Below are 21,450 nucleotides of genomic sequence, written 5' to 3' on the forward strand. Positions count from 1 at the left end.
AGGGAAGGCAGAAAGGTGGAAGGAGTATATAGAGGGCCTATACAAGGGTGATGTACTTGAGGACAATATTATGGAAATGGAAGAGGATGTAGATGAAGACGAAATGGGAGATACGATACTGCGTGAAGAGTTTGACAGAGCACTGAAAGACCTGAGTCGAAACAAGGCCCCCGGAGTAGACAACATTCCATTAGAACTACTGACGGCCTTGGGAGAGCCAGTCATGACAAAACTCTACCAGCTGGTGAGCAAGATGTATGAGACAGGCGAAATTCCCTCAGACTTCAAGAAGAATATAATAATTCCAATCCCAAAGAAAGCAGGTGCTGACAGATGTGAAAATTACCGAACTATCAGTTTAATAAGTCACAGCTGCAAAATACTAACGCGAATTCTTTACAGACGAATGGAAAAACTGGTAGATGCGGACCTCGGGGAGGATCAGTTTGGATTCCGTCGAAATGTTGGAACACGTGAGGCAATACTGACCTTACGACTTATCTTAGAAGAAAAATTAAGAAAAGGCAAACCTACGTTTCTAGCATTTGTACACTTAGAGAAAGCTTTTGACAATGTTGACTGGAATACTCTTTTTCAAATTCTAAAGGTGGCAGGGGTAAAATACAGGGAGCGGAAGGCTACTTACAATTTGTACAGAAACCAGATGGCAGTCATAAGAGTCGAGGGGCATGAAAGGGAAGCAGTGGTTGGGAAAGGAGTGAGACAGGGTTGTAGCCTCTCCCCGATGTTATTCAATCTGTATATTGAGCAAGCAGTAAAGGAAACAAAAGAAAAATTTGGAGTAGGTATTAAAATTCATGGAGACGAAGTAAAAACTTTGAGGTTCGCCGATGACATTGTAATTCTGTCAGACACGGCAAAGGACTTGGAAGAGCAGTTGAACGGAATGGACAGTGTCTTGAAAGGAGGATATAAGATGAACATCAACAAAAGCAAAACGAGGATAATGGAATGTAGTCCAATTAAATCGGGTGATGTGAGGGAATTAGATTTGGAAATGAGACACTTAAAGCAGTAAAGGAGTTTTGCTATTTAGGAAGTAAAATAACTGATTATGGTCGAAGTAGAGAGGATATAATATGTAGACTGGCAATGGCAAGGAAAGCGTTTCTGAAGAAGAGAAATTTGTTAACATCGAGTATAGATTTAAGTGTCAGGAAGTCATTTCTGAAAATATTTGTTTGGAGTGTAGCCATGTATGGAAGTGAAACATGGACGATAACTAGTTTGGACAAGAAGAGAATAGAAGCTTTCAAAATGTGGTGCTACCGAAGAATACTGAAGATAAGGTGGACAGATCACGTAACTAATGAGGAGGTATTGAATAGGATTGGGGAGAAGAGAAGTTTGTGGCACAACTTGACCAGAAGAAGTGATCGGTTGGTAGGACATGTTTTGAGGCATCAAGGGATCACAAATTTAGCATTGGAGGGCAGTGTGGAGGGTAAAAATCGTAGAGGGAGACCGAGAGATGAGTACACTAAGCAGATTCAGAAGGATGTAGGTTGCAGTAGGTACTGGGAGATGAAGAAGCTTGCACAGGATAGAGTAGCATGGAGAGCTGCATCAAACCAGTCTCAGGACTGAACACCACAACAACAACAACAACAAGTTATAAGGGTATCAATCAAAAAAAGCTCCAAGCAAAAGAAAAAAGTCTTTCTAATAACTCCAATCGTAAGAATGTCCGGAGTGGTAGTTCCCATCCAACAAAATCACACTCGATGATTGAACAAACATAGCAGTCATGAAACGGAATCACCTATTGAGAGGGAAGAAACATGTACCACAATTTGTGGAGCACATTGATTATTTTTAGTGACCATTGCAACAAGATTTTGAAACATATAAAGCAAATGAAAAGAGATACCTAAACAAGAAGATTTATAAAATTCCGAGCATTCGTTATTCAGTAAAGCGCATGTGGTGTCCAATCTGCACCAAAAACCCATTGAATGGAGAATCTGTTTTCTGGTCTTACAACAAGATGACCCTGCTGTAAACAACAAACATTAACCCACTTTTCACGATTCAAATACATTACTCCACTGTGAAATTGATGTATATATATGATAAGGGAAAGAATCAATACAAGCACCTAGCAAAACAATGAAGTCTTTCCTAATACTTCCAATACTCAGGATGCTCGGAGTGGTGGTTCCCATCCAACAAAATCACACTAAAAGGTAGAACTGAAATAGCAGTCATTAAAAGGAATCTCCCTGCTGAGAGAATCTGCTTTGTGGCCATACAACCAAATGACCCTGTTGTAAACAACAAACATTTACCCACATTTCACGATTCAAATACATTACTCCCCTGTGAAGTTACTGAATATAAGCGATAAGAGTACTAATCAAAACAAGTACTTAGCAAAAGAAAAAAGTCTTTCCTATTAACTCCAGTCGTCACAATGTTTGGAGTGGTGGTTCCCATCCAACAAAATCACACTCGTTGGTAGAACAAACATAGCAGTCATGAAACGGATTCTCCCTATTGAGAGACAAGAAACGTGCTACAATTAGTGCAGCACATTGTTATTTTTAGTGACCATTGAAACAAGTTTTTAAAAATATAAAGCAAATGAAAGAGATACCAAAACAAGAAGATTTATCAAATCCTGAACATTCGGTGTTCAGTAGGGTGCATGTGGTGTCCAATCTCCAACAAAATACCATTGAATGCAGAATCTGATTTCGGGCCATACAACCAGATGACCCCGCTGTAAACAACAAACATTTACCCACATTTAACGATTCGAATACATTACTCCACTGTGAAATTGATGAATATAAGTTATAACAGTATCAATCATAATAAGCTCCAAGCAAAAAAAAAAAAAAAAAAAAAAAAAGTCTTTCAAATAACTAAAATCGTCAGAATGCTCGGATTGGTGGTTCCCAACCAGCAAAATCACACTAAAAGGGAGAACAAACATAGCAGTCATTAAAAGGAATCTCCCTGCTGAGAGAATCTGCTTTGTAGCCATACAACCAAATGACCCTGTTGTAAACAACAAACATTTACCCGCATTTCACGATTCAAATACATTAACCCACTGTGAAATTGATGAATATAAGTGAGAAGGGTAACAATCAAAAGAAGCACCTAGCAAAACAAAGAAGGCTTTCCTTATAACTCGAATAGTCAGAATGTTCAGAGTGGTGGTTCCCATCCAACAAATCACACTCGAAGGTGGAACAAACATAGTAGTCATGAAACGAAATTTCCCTATTGAGACGGAAGAAACATGTACCACAATTTGTGCAACACATTGATTATTGTTAGTGACGATTGCAATAACATTTTTAAAAATATAAAGCAATTAAAGGAGATTCTTAAAATAGAAGATTTATCAAATTCCGAACATTCGTTATTCAGTTAAGTGCATGTGCTGTAAACAGCAAACATTTACCCACATTTCACAAATCAAATACATTACTCCACTGTGAAATTGATGAGTATAAGTGACAATAGTAGCAATCAAAAGAAGCAACAAGCAAAAGAAAAAAGTCTTTATAATAACTCCAATCATCAGAATGTTTGGACTGGTGGTTCCCATCCAACAAAATTACACTCGATGATTGAACAAACATAGCAGTCATAAAACGGACTCTCCCTATTGAGAGGGAAGAAACATGTACTACAATTAGTGCAGCACATTGTTATTCTTAGTGACCATTGAAATAAGATTTAAAAAAATATTAAGCAAATGAAGGAGATACCTAAACAAGAAGATTTGTCACATTCCGAACATTCGGTGTTCAGTAGGGTGCATGTGGTGTCCAATCTCCACCAAAAAACCATTGAATGCTGAATCTACTTTCTGGCCATACAACCAGATGACCCTGCTGTAAACAATAAACACATAACCACATTTCGCGATTCAAGTATATTAACCCACTGTGAAATTGATGAATATAAATGATAAAGGAAATAATCAAAACAAGCACCTAGCAAAACAATGAAGTCTTTCCTAATAACTCCAATACTCAGGATGCTCGGAGTGGTGGTTCCCATTAAACAAAATCATACTCAATGGTAGAACAAATATAGCCGTCATGAAACGGAATGTCCCTGCTGAGAGGGAAGAAACATGTACCACAATTTGTGCAGCACATTGAGCATTTTTAGTGACCATTGGAATAACATTTTTAAAAATCTAAAGCAAATGAAGGAGATACCAAAACAAGAAGATTTATCAAATTCCTAACAGCCGTTATTAAGTAAGGTGCATGTGGTGTCCAATCTGCACCATAAGAACATTGAAAGGAGAATCTGCTTTCTGGCCATACAACCAGATGACCCTCTCGTAAACAACAAACATTTACCAACATTTCACAAATGAAATACATTACTCCACTGTGAAATTGATGAATATAAGTGATTAAGGTATCAATCAACGGAAGCACCTAGCAAAAGAAAAAAGTCTTTCTAATAACTACAATCGTCAGAATGCTCGGAGTGGTGGTTCCCATCCAACAAAACCACACTCGATGTTTCAACAAAACATAGCAGTCATGAAACAGCATCTCCCTGTTGAGAGGTAAGAAACAAGTACCATAATTTGTGGAGCACATTGATTGTTTTTAGTGACCATTGCAATAAGATTTTTAAACATATAAAGAAAATGAAGGAGATACCTAAACAAGAAGATTTATCAAATTCGGACCATTTGTTATTCAGTAAAGTGCATGTGGTGTATAATTGGCACCAAAAAACACTTGAATGGAGAATCTGCTTTCTGGCCTTACAACCAGATGACCCTGCTGTAAACAACAAACATTTACCCACAGTTCACGATTCAAATACATTACTCCACAGTGAAATTGATGAATATAAGTGATAAGGGGAAGAATCAAAACAAGCACCTAGCAAAACAATGAAGTCTTTCCTAATTACTCCAATACTCAGGATGCTCGGAGTGGTGGTTCCCATCCAACAAAATCACACTCGATGGTAGAACAATTATAGCAGTCACAAAACGGAATCTCCCTGCTGAGAGGAAAGAAACATGTACCACAATTTGTGCAGCACATTGATTGTTTTTAGTGACCATTGCAACAAGGCTATAAAAAATATAAAGCAAATGAAGAAGATACCTAAACACGAAGATATATCACATTCCAAACATTTGTTATTGAGTAAAGTGCATGTGGTGTCCAATCTGTACCAAAAGACCATTTAATGGAGAATCTGCTTTCTGGCCATACAACCAGAGGCCCTGCTGTAAGCAACAAACCTTTACCCTCATTTCACAAATCAAATACATTACTCCACTGTGAAATTGATGAATATAAGTTATAAGGGTATCAATCAAAAAAAGCTCCAAGCAAAAGAAAAAAGTCTTTCTAATAACTCCAATCGTAAGAATGCTCGGAGTGGTAGTTCCCATCCAACAAAATCACACTCGATGATTGAACAAACATAGCAGTCATGAAACGGAATCACCTATTGAGAGGGAAGAAACATGTACCACAATTTGTGGAGCACATTGATTATTTTTAGTGACCATTGCAACAAGATTTTGAAACATATAAAACAAATGAAAAGAGATACCTAAACAAGAAGATTTATAAAATTCCGAGCACTCGTTATTCAGTAAATTGATGAATATAAGTTATAAGGCCCCCCCATGAACCATGGACCTTGCCGTTGGTGGGGAGGCTTGCGTGCCTCAGCTATACAGATGGCCGTGCCGTAGGTGCAACCACAACGGAGGGGTATCTGTTGAGAGGCCAGACAAACGTGTGGTTCCTGAAGAGGGGCAGCAGCCTTTTCAGTAGTTGCAGGGGCAACAGTCTGGATGATTGACTGATCTGGCCTTGCAACATTAACCAAAATGGCCTTGCTGTGCTGGTACTGCGAACGGCTGAAAGCAAGGGGAAACTACAGCCGTAATTTTTCCCGAGGACATGCAGCTTTACTGTATAATTAAACGATGATGGCATCCTCTTGGGTAAAATATTCCGGAGGTAAAATAGTCCCCCATTCGGATCTCCGGGCGGGGACTACTCAGGAGGACGTCGTTATCAGGAGAAAGAAAACTGGCGTTCTACGGATCGGAGCGTGGAATGTCAGATCCCTTAATCGGGCAGGTAGGTTAGAAAATTTAAAAAGGGAAATGGATAGGTTAAAGTTAGATATAGTGGGAATTAGTGAAGTTCGGTGGCAGGAGGAACAAGACTTCTGGTCAGGTGACTACAGGGTTATAAACACAAAATCCAATAGGGGTAATGCAGGAGTATGTTTAATAATGAATAGGAAAATAGGAATGCGGGTAAGCTACTACAAACAGCATAGTGAACGCATTATTGTGGCCAAGATAGATACGAAGCCCACACCTACTACAGTAGTACAAGTTTATATGCCAACTAGCTCTGCAGATGACGAAGAAATTGAAGAAATGTACGATGAATTAAAAGAAATTATTCAGATAGTGAAGGGAGACGAAAATTTAATAGTAATGGGTGACTGGAATTCGAGTGTAGGAAAAGGGAGAGAAGGAAACATAGTAGGTGAATATGGATTGGGGCTAAGAAATGAAAGAGGAAGCCGCCTAGTAGAATTTTGTACAGAGCACAACTTAATTATAGGTAACACTTGGTTTTAGAATCATGAAAGAAGGTTGTATACGTGGAAGAACCCTGGAGATACTAAAAGGTATCAGATAGATTATATAATGGTAAGACAGAGATTTAGGAACCAGGTTTTAAGTTGTAAGACATTTCCTGGGGCAGATGTGGACTCTGACCACAATGTATTGGTTATGACCTGTAGATTAAAACTGAAGAAACTGCAAAAATGTGGGAAATTAAGGAGATGGGACCTGGATAAACTGAAAGAACCAGAGGTTGTACAGAGTTTCAGGGAGAGCATAAGGGAACATTTGACAGGAATAGGGGAAAGAAATACAGTAGAAGAAGAATGGGTAGCTCTGAGGGATGAAGTAGTGAAGGCAGCAGAGGATAAAGTAGGTAAAAAGACGAGGGCTGTTAGAAATCCTTGGGTAACAGAAGAAATATTGAATTTAATTGATGAAAGGAGAAAATATAAAAATGCAGTAAATGAAGCAGGCAAAAAGGAATACAAACGTCTCAAAAATGAGATCGACAGGAAGTGCAAAATGGCTAAACAGGGATGGCTAGAGGACAAATGTAAGGATGTAGAAGCTTATCTCACTAGGGGTAAGATAGATACTGCCTACAGGAAAATTAAAGAGACCTTTGGAGAGAAGAGAACCACGTGTATGAATATCAAGAGCTCAGGTGGCAACCCAGTTGTAAGCAAAGAAGGGAAGGCAGAAAGGTGGAAGGAGTATATAGAGGGCCTATACAAGGGTGATGTACTTGAGGACAATATTATGGAAATGGAAGAGGATGTAGATGAAGACGAAATGGGAGATACGATACTGCGTGAAGAGTTTGACAGAGCACTGAAAGACCTGAGTCGAAACAAGGCCCCCGGAGTAGACAACATTCCATTAGAACTACTGACGGCCTTGGGAGAGCCAGTCATGACAAAACTCTACCAGCTGGTGAGCAAGATGTATGAGACAGGCGAAATTCCCTCAGACTTCAAGAAGAATATAATAATTCCAATCCCAAAGAAAGCAGGTGCTGACAGATGTGAAAATTACCGAACTATCAGTTTAATAAGTCACAGCTGCAAAATACTAACGCGAATTCTTTACAGACGAATGGAAAAACTGGTAGATGCGGACCTCGGGGAGGATCAGTTTGGATTCCGTCGAAATGTTGGAACACGTGAGGCAATACTGACCTTACGACTTATCTTAGAAGAAAAATTAAGAAAAGGCAAACCTACGTTTCTAGCATTTGTACACTTAGAGAAAGCTTTTGACAATGTTGACTGGAATACTCTTTTTCAAATTCTAAAGGTGGCAGGGGTAAAATACAGGGAGCGGAAGGCTACTTACAATTTGTACAGAAACCAGATGGCAGTCATAAGAGTCGAGGGGCATGAAAGGGAAGCAGTGGTTGGGAAAGGAGTGAGACAGGGTTGTAGCCTCTCCCCGATGTTATTCAATCTGTATATTGAGCAAGCAGTAAAGGAAACAAAAGAAAAATTTGGAGTAGGTATTAAAATTCATGGAGACGAAGTAAAAACTTTGAGGTTCGCCGATGACATTGTAATTCTGTCAGACACGGCAAAGGACTTGGAAGAGCAGTTGAACGGAATGGACAGTGTCTTGAAAGGAGGATATAAGATGAACATCAACAAAAGCAAAACGAGGATAATGGAATGTAGTCCAATTAAATCGGGTGATGTGAGGGAATTAGATTTGGAAATGAGACACTTAAAGCAGTAAAGGAGTTTTGCTATTTAGGAAGTAAAATAACTGATTATGGTCGAAGTAGAGAGGATATAATATGTAGACTGGCAATGGCAAGGAAAGCGTTTCTGAAGAAGAGAAATTTGTTAACATCGAGTATAGATTTAAGTGTCAGGAAGTCATTTCTGAAAATATTTGTTTGGAGTGTAGCCATGTATGGAAGTGAAACATGGACGATAACTAGTTTGGACAAGAAGAGAATAGAAGCTTTCAAAATGTGGTGCTACCGAAGAATACTGAAGATAAGGTGGACAGATCACGTAACTAATGAGGAGGTATTGAATAGGATTGGGGAGAAGAGAAGTTTGTGGCACAACTTGACCAGAAGAAGTGATCTGTTGGTAGGACATGTTTTGAGGCATCAAGGGATCACAAATTTAGCATTGGAGGGCAGTGTGGAGGGTAAAAATCGTAGAGGGAGACCGAGAGATGAGTACACTAAGCAGATTCAGAAGGATGTAGGTTGCAGTAGGTACTGGGAGATGAAGAAGCTTGCACAGGATAGAGTAGCATGGAGAGCTGCATCAAACCAGTCTCAGGACTGAACACCACAACAACAACAACAACAAGTTATAAGGGTATCAATCAAAAAAAGCTCCAAGCAAAAGAAAAAAGTCTTTCTAATAACTCCAATCGTAAGAATGTCCGGAGTGGTAGTTCCCATCCAACAAAATCACACTCGATGATTGAACAAACATAGCAGTCATGAAACGGAATCACCTATTGAGAGGGAAGAAACATGTACCACAATTTGTGGAGCACATTGATTATTTTTAGTGACCATTGCAACAAGATTTTGAAACATATAAAGCAAATGAAAAGAGATACCTAAACAAGAAGATTTATAAAATTCCGAGCATTCGTTATTCAGTAAAGCGCATGTGGTGTCCAATCTGCACCAAAAACCCATTGAATGGAGAATCTGTTTTCTGGTCTTACAACAAGATGACCCTGCTGTAAACAACAAACATTAACCCACTTTTCACGATTCAAATACATTACTCCACTGTGAAATTGATGTATATATATGATAAGGGAAAGAATCAATACAAGCACCTAGCAAAACAATGAAGTCTTTCCTAATACTTCCAATACTCAGGATGCTCGGAGTGGTGGTTCCCATCCAACAAAATCACACTAAAAGGTAGAACTGAAATAGCAGTCATTAAAAGGAATCTCCCTGCTGAGAGAATCTGCTTTGTGGCCATACAACCAAATGACCCTGTTGTAAACAACAAACATTTACCCACATTTCACGATTCAAATACATTACTCCCCTGTGAAGTTACTGAATATAAGCGATAAGAGTACTAATCAAAACAAGTACTTAGCAAAAGAAAAAAGTCTTTCCTATTAACTCCAGTCGTCACAATGTTTGGAGTGGTGGTTCCCATCCAACAAAATCACACTCGTTGGTAGAACAAACATAGCAGTCATGAAACGGATTCTCCCTATTGAGAGACAAGAAACGTGCTACAATTAGTGCAGCACATTGTTATTTTTAGTGACCATTGAAACAAGTTTTTAAAAATATAAAGCAAATGAAAGAGATACCAAAACAAGAAGATTTATCAAATCCTGAACATTCGGTGTTCAGTAGGGTGCATGTGGTGTCCAATCTCCAACAAAATACCATTGAATGCAGAATCTGATTTCGGGCCATACAACCAGATGACCCCGCTGTAAACAACAAACATTTACCCACATTTAACGATTCGAATACATTACTCCACTGTGAAATTGATGAATATAAGTTATAACAGTATCAATCATAATAAGCTCCAAGCAAAAAAAAAAAAAAAAAAAAAAAAAGTCTTTCAAATAACTAAAATCGTCAGAATGCTCCGATTGGTGGTTCCCAACCAGCAAAATCACACTAAAAGGGAGAACAAACATAGCAGTCATTAAAAGGAATCTCCCTGCTGAGAGAATCTGCTTTGTAGCCATACAACCAAATGACCCTGTTGTAAACAACAAACATTTACCCGCATTTCACGATTCAAATACATTAACCCACTGTGAAATTGATGAATATAAGTGAGAAGGGTAACAATCAAAAGAAGCACCTAGCAAAACAAAGAAGGCTTTCCTTATAACTCGAATAGTCAGAATGTTCAGAGTGGTGGTTCCCATCCAACAAATCACACTCGAAGGTGGAACAAACATAGTAGTCATGAAACGAAATTTCCCTATTGAGACGGAAGAAACATGTACCACAATTTGTGCAACACATTGATTATTGTTAGTGACGATTGCAATAACATTTTTAAAAATATAAAGCAATTAAAGGAGATTCTTAAAATAGAAGATTTATCAAATTCCGAACATTCGTTATTCAGTTAAGTGCATGTGCTGTAAACAGCAAACATTTACCCACATTTCACAAATCAAATACATTACTCCACTGTGAAATTGATGAGTATAAGTGACAATAGTAGCAATCAAAAGAAGCAACAAGCAAAAGAAAAAAGTCTTTATAATAACTCCAATCATCAGAATGTTTGGACTGGTGGTTCCCATCCAACAAAATTACACTCGATGATTGAACAAACATAGCAGTCATAAAACGGACTCTCCCTATTGAGAGGGAAGAAACATGTACTACAATTAGTGCAGCACATTGTTATTCTTAGTGACCATTGAAATAAGATTTTAAAAAATATTAAGCAAATGAAGGAGATACCTAAACAAGAAGATTTGTCACATTCCGAACATTCGGTGTTCAGTAGGGTGCATGTGGTGTCCAATCTCCACCAAAAAACCATTGAATGCTGAATCTACTTTCTGGCCATACAACCAGATGACCCTGCTGTAAACAATAAACACATAACCACATTTCGCGATTCAAATATATTAACCCACTGTGAAATTGATGAATATAAATGATAAAGGAAATAATCAAAACAAGCACCTAGCAAAACAATGAAGTCTTTCCTAATAACTCCAATACTCAGGATGCTCGGAGTGGTGGTTCCCATTAAACAAAATCATACTCAATGGTAGAACAAATATAGCCGTCATGAAACGGAATGTCCCTGCTGAGAGGGAAGAAACATGTACCACAATTTGTGCAGCACATTGAGCATTTTTAGTGACCATTGGAATAACATTTTTAAAAATCTAAAGCAAATGAAGGAGATACCAAAACAAGAAGATTTATCAAATTCCTAACAGCCGTTATTAAGTAAGGTGCATGTGGTGTCCAATCTGCACCATAAGAACATTGAAAGGAGAATCTGCTTTCTGGCCATACAACCAGATGACCCTCTCGTAAACAACAAACATTTACCAACATTTCACAAATGAAATACATTACTCCACTGTGAAATTGATGAATATAAGTGATTAAGGTATCAATCAACGGAAGCACCTAGCAAAAGAAAAAAGTCTTTCTAATAACTACAATCGTCAGAATGCTCGGAGTGGTGGTTCCCATCCAACAAAATCACACTCGATGTTTGAACAAACATAGCAGTCATGAAAAGGAGTCTCCCTGCTGAGAGGGAAGAAACAAGTACCACAATTTGTGCAGCACATTGATTATTTTAAGTGAACATTGTAATAACATTTATTAAAAATATAAAGCAAATGATGGAGATCCCAAAACCAAAACATTTATCAAATTATGTACATTCGGTGTTAAGTAAGGTGCATGTGGTGTCCAACCTGCACCAAAAACCCTTTGAATACAGAATCTGCTTTCTGGAAATACAACCAGATGACCCTGCTGTAAACAACAAACACATAATCACATTTCACGATTCAAATATATTAAACCACTTTGAAGTTGATGATTATATGTGATAAGGGCAACAATCAAAATAGGAACATAGCAAAACAATGAAATCTTTCCTACTAACTCCAATACTCAGGATGCTCGGAGTGGTGGTTCCCATCCAACAAAACCACACTCGATGTTTCAACAAAACATAGCAGTCATGAAACAGCATCTCCCTGTTGAGAGGTAAGAAACAAGTACCATAATTTGTGGAGCACATTGATTGTTTTTAGTGACCATTGCAATAAGATTTTTAAACATATAAAGAAAATGAAGGAGATACCTAAACAAGAAGATTTATCAAATTCTGACCATTTGTTATTCAGTAAAGTGCATGTGGTGTATAATTGGCACCAAAAAACACTTGAATGGAGAATCTGCTTTCTGGCCTTACAACCAGATGACCCTGCTGTAAACAACAAACATTTACCCACAGTTCACGATTCAAATACATTACTCCACAGTGAAATTGATGAATATAAGTGATAAGGGGAAGAATCAAAACAAGCACCTAGCAAAACAATGAAGTCTATCCTAATTACTCCAATACTCAGGATGCTCGGAGTGGTGGTTCCCATCCAACAAAATCACACTCGATGGTAGAACAATTATAGCAGTCACAAAACGGAATCTCCCTGCTGAGAGGAAAGAAACATGTACCACAATTTGTGCAGCACATTGATTGTTTTTGGTGACCATTGCAATAAGGCTATAAAAAATATAAAGCAAATGAAGAAGATACCTAAACACGAAGATATATCACATTCCGAACATTTGTTATTGAGTAAAGTGCATGTGGTGTCCAATCTGTACCAAAAGACCATTTAATGGAGAATCTGCTTTCTGGCCATACAACCAGAGGCCCTGCTGTAAGCAACAAACCTTTACCCTCATTTCACAAATCAAATACATTACTCCACTGTGAAATTGATGAATATAAGTCATAAGGGTATCAATCAAAAAAAGCTCCAAGCAAAAGAAAAAAGTCTTTCTAATAACTCCAATCGTAAGAATGCTCGGAGTGGTAGTTCCCATCCAACAAAATCACACTCGATGATTGAACAAACATAGCAGTCATGAAACGGAATCACCTATTGAGAGGGAAGAAACATGTACCACAATTTGTGGAGCACATTGATTATTTTTAGTGACCATTGCAACAAGATTTTGAAACATATAAAACAAATGAAAAGAGATACCTAAACAAGAAGATTTATAAAATTCCGAGCACTCGTTATTCAGTAAATTGATGAATATAAGTTATAAGGCCCCCCCATGAACCATGGACCTTGCCGTTGGTGAGGAGGCTTGCGTGCCTCAGCTATACAGATGGCCGTGCCGTAGGTGCAACCACAACGGAGGGGTATCTGTTGAGAGGCCAGACAAACGTGTGGTTCCTGAAGAGGGGCAGCAGCCTTTTCAGTAGTTGCAGGGGCAACAGTCTGGATGATTGACTGATCTGGCCTTGCAACATTAACCAAAATGGCCTTGCTGTGCTGGTACTGCGAACGGCTGAAAGCAAGGGGAAACTACAGCCGTAATTTTTCCCGAGGACATGCAGCTTTACTGTATGATTAAATGATGATGGCATCCTCTTGGGTAAAATATTCCGGAGGTAAAATAGTCCCCCATTCGGATCTCCGGGCGGGGACTACTCAGGAGGATGTCGTTATCAGGAGAAAGAAAACTGACGTTCTACGGATCGGAGCGTGGAATGTCAGATCCCTTAATCGGGCAGGTAGGTTAGAAAATTTAAAAAGGGAAATGGATAGGTTAAAGTTAGATATAGTGGGAATTAGTGAAGTTCGGTGGCAGGAGGAACAAGACTTCTGGTCAGGTGACTACAGGGTTATAAACACAAAATCAAATAGGGGTAATGCAGGAGTATGTTTAATAATGAATAGGAAAATAGGAATGCGGGTAAGCTACTACAAACAGCATAGTGAACGCATTATTGTGGCCAAGATAGATACGAAGCCCACACCTACTACAGTAGTACAAGTTTATATGCCAACTAGCTCTGCAGATGACGAAGAAATTGAAGAAATGTACGATGAATTAAAAGAAATTATTCAGATAGTGAAGGGAGACGAAAATTTAATAGTAATGGGTGACTGGAATTCGAGTGTAGGAAAAGGGAGAGAAGGAAACATAGTAGGTGAATATGGATTGGGGCTAAGAAATGAAAGAGGAAGCCGCCTAGTAGAATTTTGTACCAAGCACAACTTAATCATAGGTAACACTTGGTTTAAGAATCAGGAAAGAAGGTTGTATACGTGGAAGAACCCTGGAGATACTAAAAGGTATCAGATAGATTATATAATGGTAAGACAGAGATTTAGGAACCAGGTTTTAAGTTGTAAGACATTTCCAGGGGCAGATGTGGACTCTGACCACAATGTATTGGTTATGACCTGTAGATTAAAACTGAAGAAACTGCAAAAATGTGGGAAATTAAGGAGATGGGACCTGGATAAACTGAAAGAACCAGAGGTTGTACAGAGTTTCAGGGAGAGCATAAGCGAACAATTGACAGGAATAGGGGAAAGAAATACAGTAGAAGAAGAATGGGTAGCTCTGAGGGATGAAGTAGTGAAGGCAGCAGAGGATAAAGTAGGTAAAAAGACGAGGGCTGCTAGAAATCCTTGGGTAACAGAAGAAATATTGAATTTAATTGATGAAAGGAGAAAATATAAAAATGCAGTAAATGAAGCAGGCAAAAAGGAATACAAACGTCTCAAAAATGAGATCGACAGGAAGTGCAAAATGGCTAAACAGGGATGGCTAGAGGACAAATGTAAGGATGTAGAAGCTTATCTCACTAGGGGTAAGATAGATACTGCCTACAGGAAAATTAAAGAGACCTTTGGAGAGAAGAGAACCACGTGTATGAATATCAAGAGCTCAGGTGGCAACCCAGTTCTAAGCAAAGAAGGGAAGGCAGAAAGGTGGAAGGAGTATATAGAGGGCCTATACAAGGGTGATGTACTTGAGGACAATATTATGGAAATGGAAGAGGATGTAGATGAAGACGAAATGGGAGATACGATACTGCGTGAAGAGTTTGACAGAGCACTGAAAGACCTGAGTCGAAACAAGGCCCCCGGAGTAGACAACATTCCATTAGAACTACTGACGGCCTTGGGAGAGCCAGTCATGACAAAACTCTACCAGCTGGTGAGCAAGATGTATGAGACAGGCGAAATTCCCTCAGACTTCAAGAAGAATATAATAATTCCAATCCCAAAGAAAGCAGGTGCTGACAGATGTGAAAATTACCGAACTATCAGTACAATAAGTCACAGCTGCAAAATACTAACGTGAATTCTTTACAGACGAATGGAAAAACTGGTAGATGCGGACCTCGGGGAGGATCAGTTTGGATTCCGTCGAAATGTTGGAACACGTGAGGCAATACTGACCTTACGTCTTATCTTAGAAGAAAGATTAAGAAAAGGCAAACCTACGTTTCTAGCATTTGTAGACTTAGAGAAAGCTTTTGACAATGTTGACTGGAATACTCTTTTTCAAATTCTAAAGGTGGCAGGGGTAAAATACAGGGAGCGGAAGGCTACTTACAATTTGTACAGAAACCAGATGGCAGTCATAAGAGTCGAGGGGCATGAAAGGGAAGCAGTGGTTGGGAAAGGAGTGAGACAGGGTTGTAGCCTCTCCCCGATGTTATTCAATCTGTATATTGAGCAAGCAGTAAAGGAAACAAAAGAAAAATTTGGAGTAGGTATTAAAATTCATGGAGACGAAGTAAAAACTTTGAGGTTCGCCGATGACATTGTAATTCTGTCAGAGACGGCAAAGGACTTGGAAGAGCAGTTGAACGGAATGGACAGTGTCTTGAAAGGAGGATATAAGATGAACATCAACAAAAGCAAAACGAGGATAATGGAATGTAGTCCAATTAAATCGGGTGATGCTGAGGGAATTAGATTTGGAAATGAGACACTTAAAGCAGTAAAGGAGTTTTGCTATTTAGGAAGTAAAATAACTGATGATGGTCAAAGTAGAGAGGATATAAAATGTAGACTGGCAATGGCAAGGAAAGCGTTTCTGAAGAAGAGAAATTTGTTAACATCGAGTATAGATTTAAGTGTCAGGAAGTCATTTCTGAAAATATTTGTTTGGAGTGTAGCCATGTATGGAAGTGAAACATGGACGATAACTAGTTTGGACAAGAAGAGAATAGAAGCTTTCGAAATGTGGTGCTACAAAAGAATACTGAAGATAAGGTGGATAGATCACGTAACTAATGAGGAGGTATTGAATAGGATTGGGGAGAAGAGAAGTTTGTGGCACAACATGACCAGAAGAAGTGATCGGTTGGTAGGACATGTTTTGAGGCATCAAGGGATCACAAATTTAGCATTGGAGGGCAGTGTGGAGGGTAAAGATCGTAGAGGGAGACCGAGAGATGAGTACACTAAGCAGATTCAGAAGGATGTAGGTTGCAGTAGGTACTGGGAGATGAAGAAGCTTGCACAGGATAGAGTAGCATGGAGAGCTGCATCAAACCAGTCTCAGGACTGAACACCACAACAACAACAACAACAACAAGTTATAAGGGTATCAATCAAAAAAAGCTCCAAGCAAAAGAAAAAAGTCTTTCTAATAACTCCAATCGTAAGAATGTCCGGAGTGGTAGTTCCCATCCAACAAAATCACACTCGATGATTGAACAAACATAGCAGTCATGAAACGGAATCACCTATTGAGAGGGAAGAAACATATACCACAATTTGTGGAGCACATTGATTATTTTTAGTGACCATTGCAACAAGATTTTGAAACATATAAAGCAAATGAAAAGAGATACCTAAACAAGAAGATTTATAAAATTCCGAGCATTCGTTATTCAGTAAAGCGCATGTGGTGTCCAATCTGCACCAAAAACCCATTGAATGGAGAATCTGTTTTCTGGTCTTACAACAAGATGACCCTGCTGTAATCAACAAACATTAACCCACTTTTCACGATTCAAATACATTACTCCACTGTGAAATTGATGTATATATATGATAAGGGAAAGAATCAATACAAGCACCTAGCAAAACAACAAAGTCTTTCCTAATACTTCCAATACTCAGGATGCTCGGAGTGGTGGTTCCCATCACATAAATCACACTAAAAGGTAGAACAAACATAGCAGTCATTAAAAGGAATCTCCCTGCTGAGAGAATCTGCTTTGTGGCCATACAACCAAATGACCCTGTTGTAAACAACAAACATTTACCCACATTTCACGATTCAAATACATTACTCCCCTGTGAAGTTACTGAATATAAGCGATAAGAGTACTAATCAAAACAAGTACTTAGCAAAAGAAAAAAGTCTTTCCTATTAACTCCAGTCGTCACAATGTTTGGAGTGGTGGTTCCCATCCAACAAAATCACACTCGTTGGTAGAACAAACATAGCAGTCATGAAACGGATTCTTCCTATTGAGAGACAAGAAACATGTGCTACAATTAGTGCAGCACATTGTTATTTTTAGTGACCATTGAAACAAGTTTTTAAAAATATAAAGCAAATGAAAGAGATACCAAAACAAGAAGATTTATCAAATCCCGAACATTCGGTGTTCAGTAGGGTGCATGTGGTGTCCAATCTCCACCAAAATACCATTGAATGCAGAATCTGATTTCGGGCCATACAACCAGATGACCCCGCTGTAAACAACAAACATTTACCCACATTTAACGATTCGAATACATTACTCCACTGTGAAATTGATGAATATAAGTTATAACAGTATCAATCATAATAAGCTCCAAGCAAAAAAAAAAAAAAAAAAAAAAAAAGTCTTTCAAATAACTAAAATCGTCAGAATGCTCCGATTGGTGGTTCCCAACCAGCAAAATCACACTAAAAGGGAGAACAAACATAGCAGTCATTAAAAGGAATCTCCCTGCTGAGAGAATCTGCTTTGTAGCCATACAACCAAATGACCCTGTTGTAAACAACAAACATTTACCCGCATTTCACGATTCAAATACATTAACCCACTGTGAAATTGATGAATATAAGTGAGAAGGGTAACAATCAAAAGAAGCACCTAGCAAAACAAAGAAGGCTTTCCTTATAACTCGAATAGTCGGAATGTTCAGAGTGGTGGTTCCCATTCAACAAATTACACTCGAAGGTGGAACAAACATAGTAGTCATGAAACGAAATTTCCCTATTGAGACGGAAGAAACATGTACCACAATTTGTGCACCACATTGATTATTGTTAGTGACCATTGCAATAACATTTTTAAAAATATAAAGCAATTAAAGGAGATTCTTAAAATAGAAGATTTATCAAATTCTGAACATTCGTTATTCAGTTAAGTGCATGTGCTGTAAACAGCAAACATTTACCCACATTTCACAAATCAAATACATTACTCCACTGTGAAATTGATGAGTATAAGTGACAATAGTAGCAATCAAAAGAAGCAACAAGCAAAAGAAAAAAGTCTTTATAATAACTCCAATCATCAGAATGTTTGGACTGGTGGTTCCCATCCAACAAAATTACACTCGATGATTGAACAAACATAGCAGTCATAAAACGGACTCTCCCTATTGAGAGGGAAGAAACATGTACTACAATTAGTGCAGCACATTGTTATTCTTAGTGACCATTGAAATAAGATTTTAAAAAATATTAAGCAAATGAAGGAGATACCTAAACAAGAAGATTTGTCACATTCCGAACATTCGGTGTTCAGTAGGGTGCATGTGGTGTCCAATCTCCACCAAAAAACCATTGAATGCTGAATCTACTTTCTGGCCATACAACCAGATGACCCTGCTGTAAACAATAAACACATTTCACGATTCAAATATATTAACCCACTGTGAAATTGATGAATATAAATGATAAAGGAAATAATCAAAACAAGCACCTAGCAAAACAATGAAGTCTTTCCTAATAACTTCAATACTCAGAATGCTCGGAGTGGTGGTTCCCATTAAACAAAATCACACTAAAAGGGAGAACAAACATAGCCGTCATGAAACGGAATGTCCCTGCTGAGAGGGAAGAAACATGTACCACAATTTGTGCAGCACATTGAGCATTTTTAGTGACCATTGGAATAACATTTTTAAAAATCTAAAGCAAATGAAGGAGATACCAAAACAAGAAGATTTATCAAATTCCTAACAGCCGTTATTAAGTAAGGTGCATGTGGTGTCCAATCTGCACCATAAGAACATTGAAAGGAGAATCTGCTTTCTGGCCATACAACCAGATGACCCTCTCGTAAACAACAAACATTTACCAACATTTCACAAATGAAATACATTACTCCACTGTGAAATTGATGAATATAAGTGATTAAGGTATCAATCAACGGAAGCACCTAGCAAAAGAAAAAAGTCTTTCTAATAACTACAATCGTCAGAATGCTCGGAGTGGTGGTTCCCATCCAACAAAATCACACTCGATGTTTGAACAAACATAGCAGTCATGAAAAGGAGTCTCCCTGCTGAGAGGGAAGAAACAAGTACCACAATTTGTGCAGCACATTGATTATTTTAAGTGAACATTGTAATAACATTTATTAAAAATATAAAGCAAATGATGGAGATCCCAAAACCAAAACATTTATCAAATTATGTACATTCGGTGTTAAGTAAGGTGCATGTGGTGTCCAACCTGCACCAAAAACCCTTTGAATACAGAATCTGCTTTCTGGAAATACAACCAGATGACCCTGCTGTAAACAACAAACACATAATCACATTTCACGATTCAAATATATTAAACCACTTTGAAGTTGATGATTATAAGTGATAAGGGAAACAATCAAAATAGGAACATAGCAAAACAATGAAATCTTTCCTACTAACTCCAATACTCAGGATGCTCGGAGTGGTGGTTCCCATCCAACAAAACCACACTCGATGTTTCAACAAAACATAGCAGTCACGAAACAGCATCTCCCTGTTGAGAGGTAAGAAACAAGTACCATAATTTGTGGAGCACATTGATTGTTTTTAGTGACCATTGCAATAAGATTTTTAAACATATAAAGAAAATGAAGGAGATACCTAAACAAGAAGATTTATCAAATTCTGACCATTTGTTATTCAGTAAAGTGCATGTGGTGTATAATTGGCACCAAAAAACACTTGAATGGAGAATCTGCTTTCTGGCCTTACAACCAGATGACCCTGCTGTAAACAACAAACATTTACCCACAGTTCACGATTCAAATACATTACTCCACAGTGAAATTGATGAATATAAGTGATAAGGGGAAGAATCAAAACAAGCACCTAGCAAAACAATGAAGTCTTTCCTAAATACTCCAATACTCAGGATGCTCGGAGTGGTGGTTCCCATCCAACAAAATCACACTCGATGGTAGAACAATTATAGCAGTCACGAAACGGAATCTCCCTGCTGAGAGGAAAGAAACATGTACCACAATTTGTGCAGCACATTGATTGTTTTTAGTGACCATTGCAATAAGGCTATAAAAAATATAAAGCAAATGAAGAAGATACCTAAACACGAAGATATATCACATTCCGAACATTCGTTATTGAGTAAAGTGCATGTGGTGTCCAATCTGTACCAAAAGACCATTTAATGGAGAATCTGCTTTCTGGCCATACAACCAGAGGCCCTGCTGTAAGCAACAAACCTTTACCCTCATTTCACAAATCAAATACATTACTCCACTGTGAAATTGATGAATATAAGTTATAAGGCCCCCCCATGAACAATGGACCTTGCCGTTGGCAGGGAGGCTTGCGTGCCTCAGCGATACAGATGGCCGTGCCGTAGGTGCAAACACAACGGAAGGGGTATCTGTTGAGAGGCCAGACAAACGTGTGGTTCCTGAAGAGGGGCAGCAGCCTTTTCAGTAGTTGCAGGGGCAACATTCTGGATGATTGACTGATCTGGCCTTGCAACATTAACCAAAACGGCCTTGCTGTGCTGGTACTGCGAACAGCTGAAAGCAAGGGGAAACTACAGCCGTAATTTTTCCCGAGGACATGCAGATTTACTGTATGATTAAACGATGATGGCATCCTCTTGGGTAAAATATTCCGGAGGTAAAATAGTCCCCCATTCGGATCTCCGGGCGGGGACTACTCAGGAGGATGTCGTTATCAGGAGAAAGAAAACTGGCGTTCTACGGATCGGAGCGCGGAATGTCAGATCCCTTAATCGGGAAGGTAGGTTAGAAAATTTAAAAAGGGAAATGGATAGGTTAAAGTTAGATATAGTGGGAATTAGTGAAGTTCGGTGGCAGGAGGAACAAGACTTCTGGTCAGGTGAC

Source organism: Schistocerca gregaria, chromosome 9 (genome assembly GCF_023897955.1).
Source record: "Schistocerca gregaria isolate iqSchGreg1 chromosome 9, iqSchGreg1.2, whole genome shotgun sequence".
Taxonomy (NCBI): Eukaryota; Metazoa; Arthropoda; class Insecta; order Orthoptera; family Acrididae; genus Schistocerca; species Schistocerca gregaria.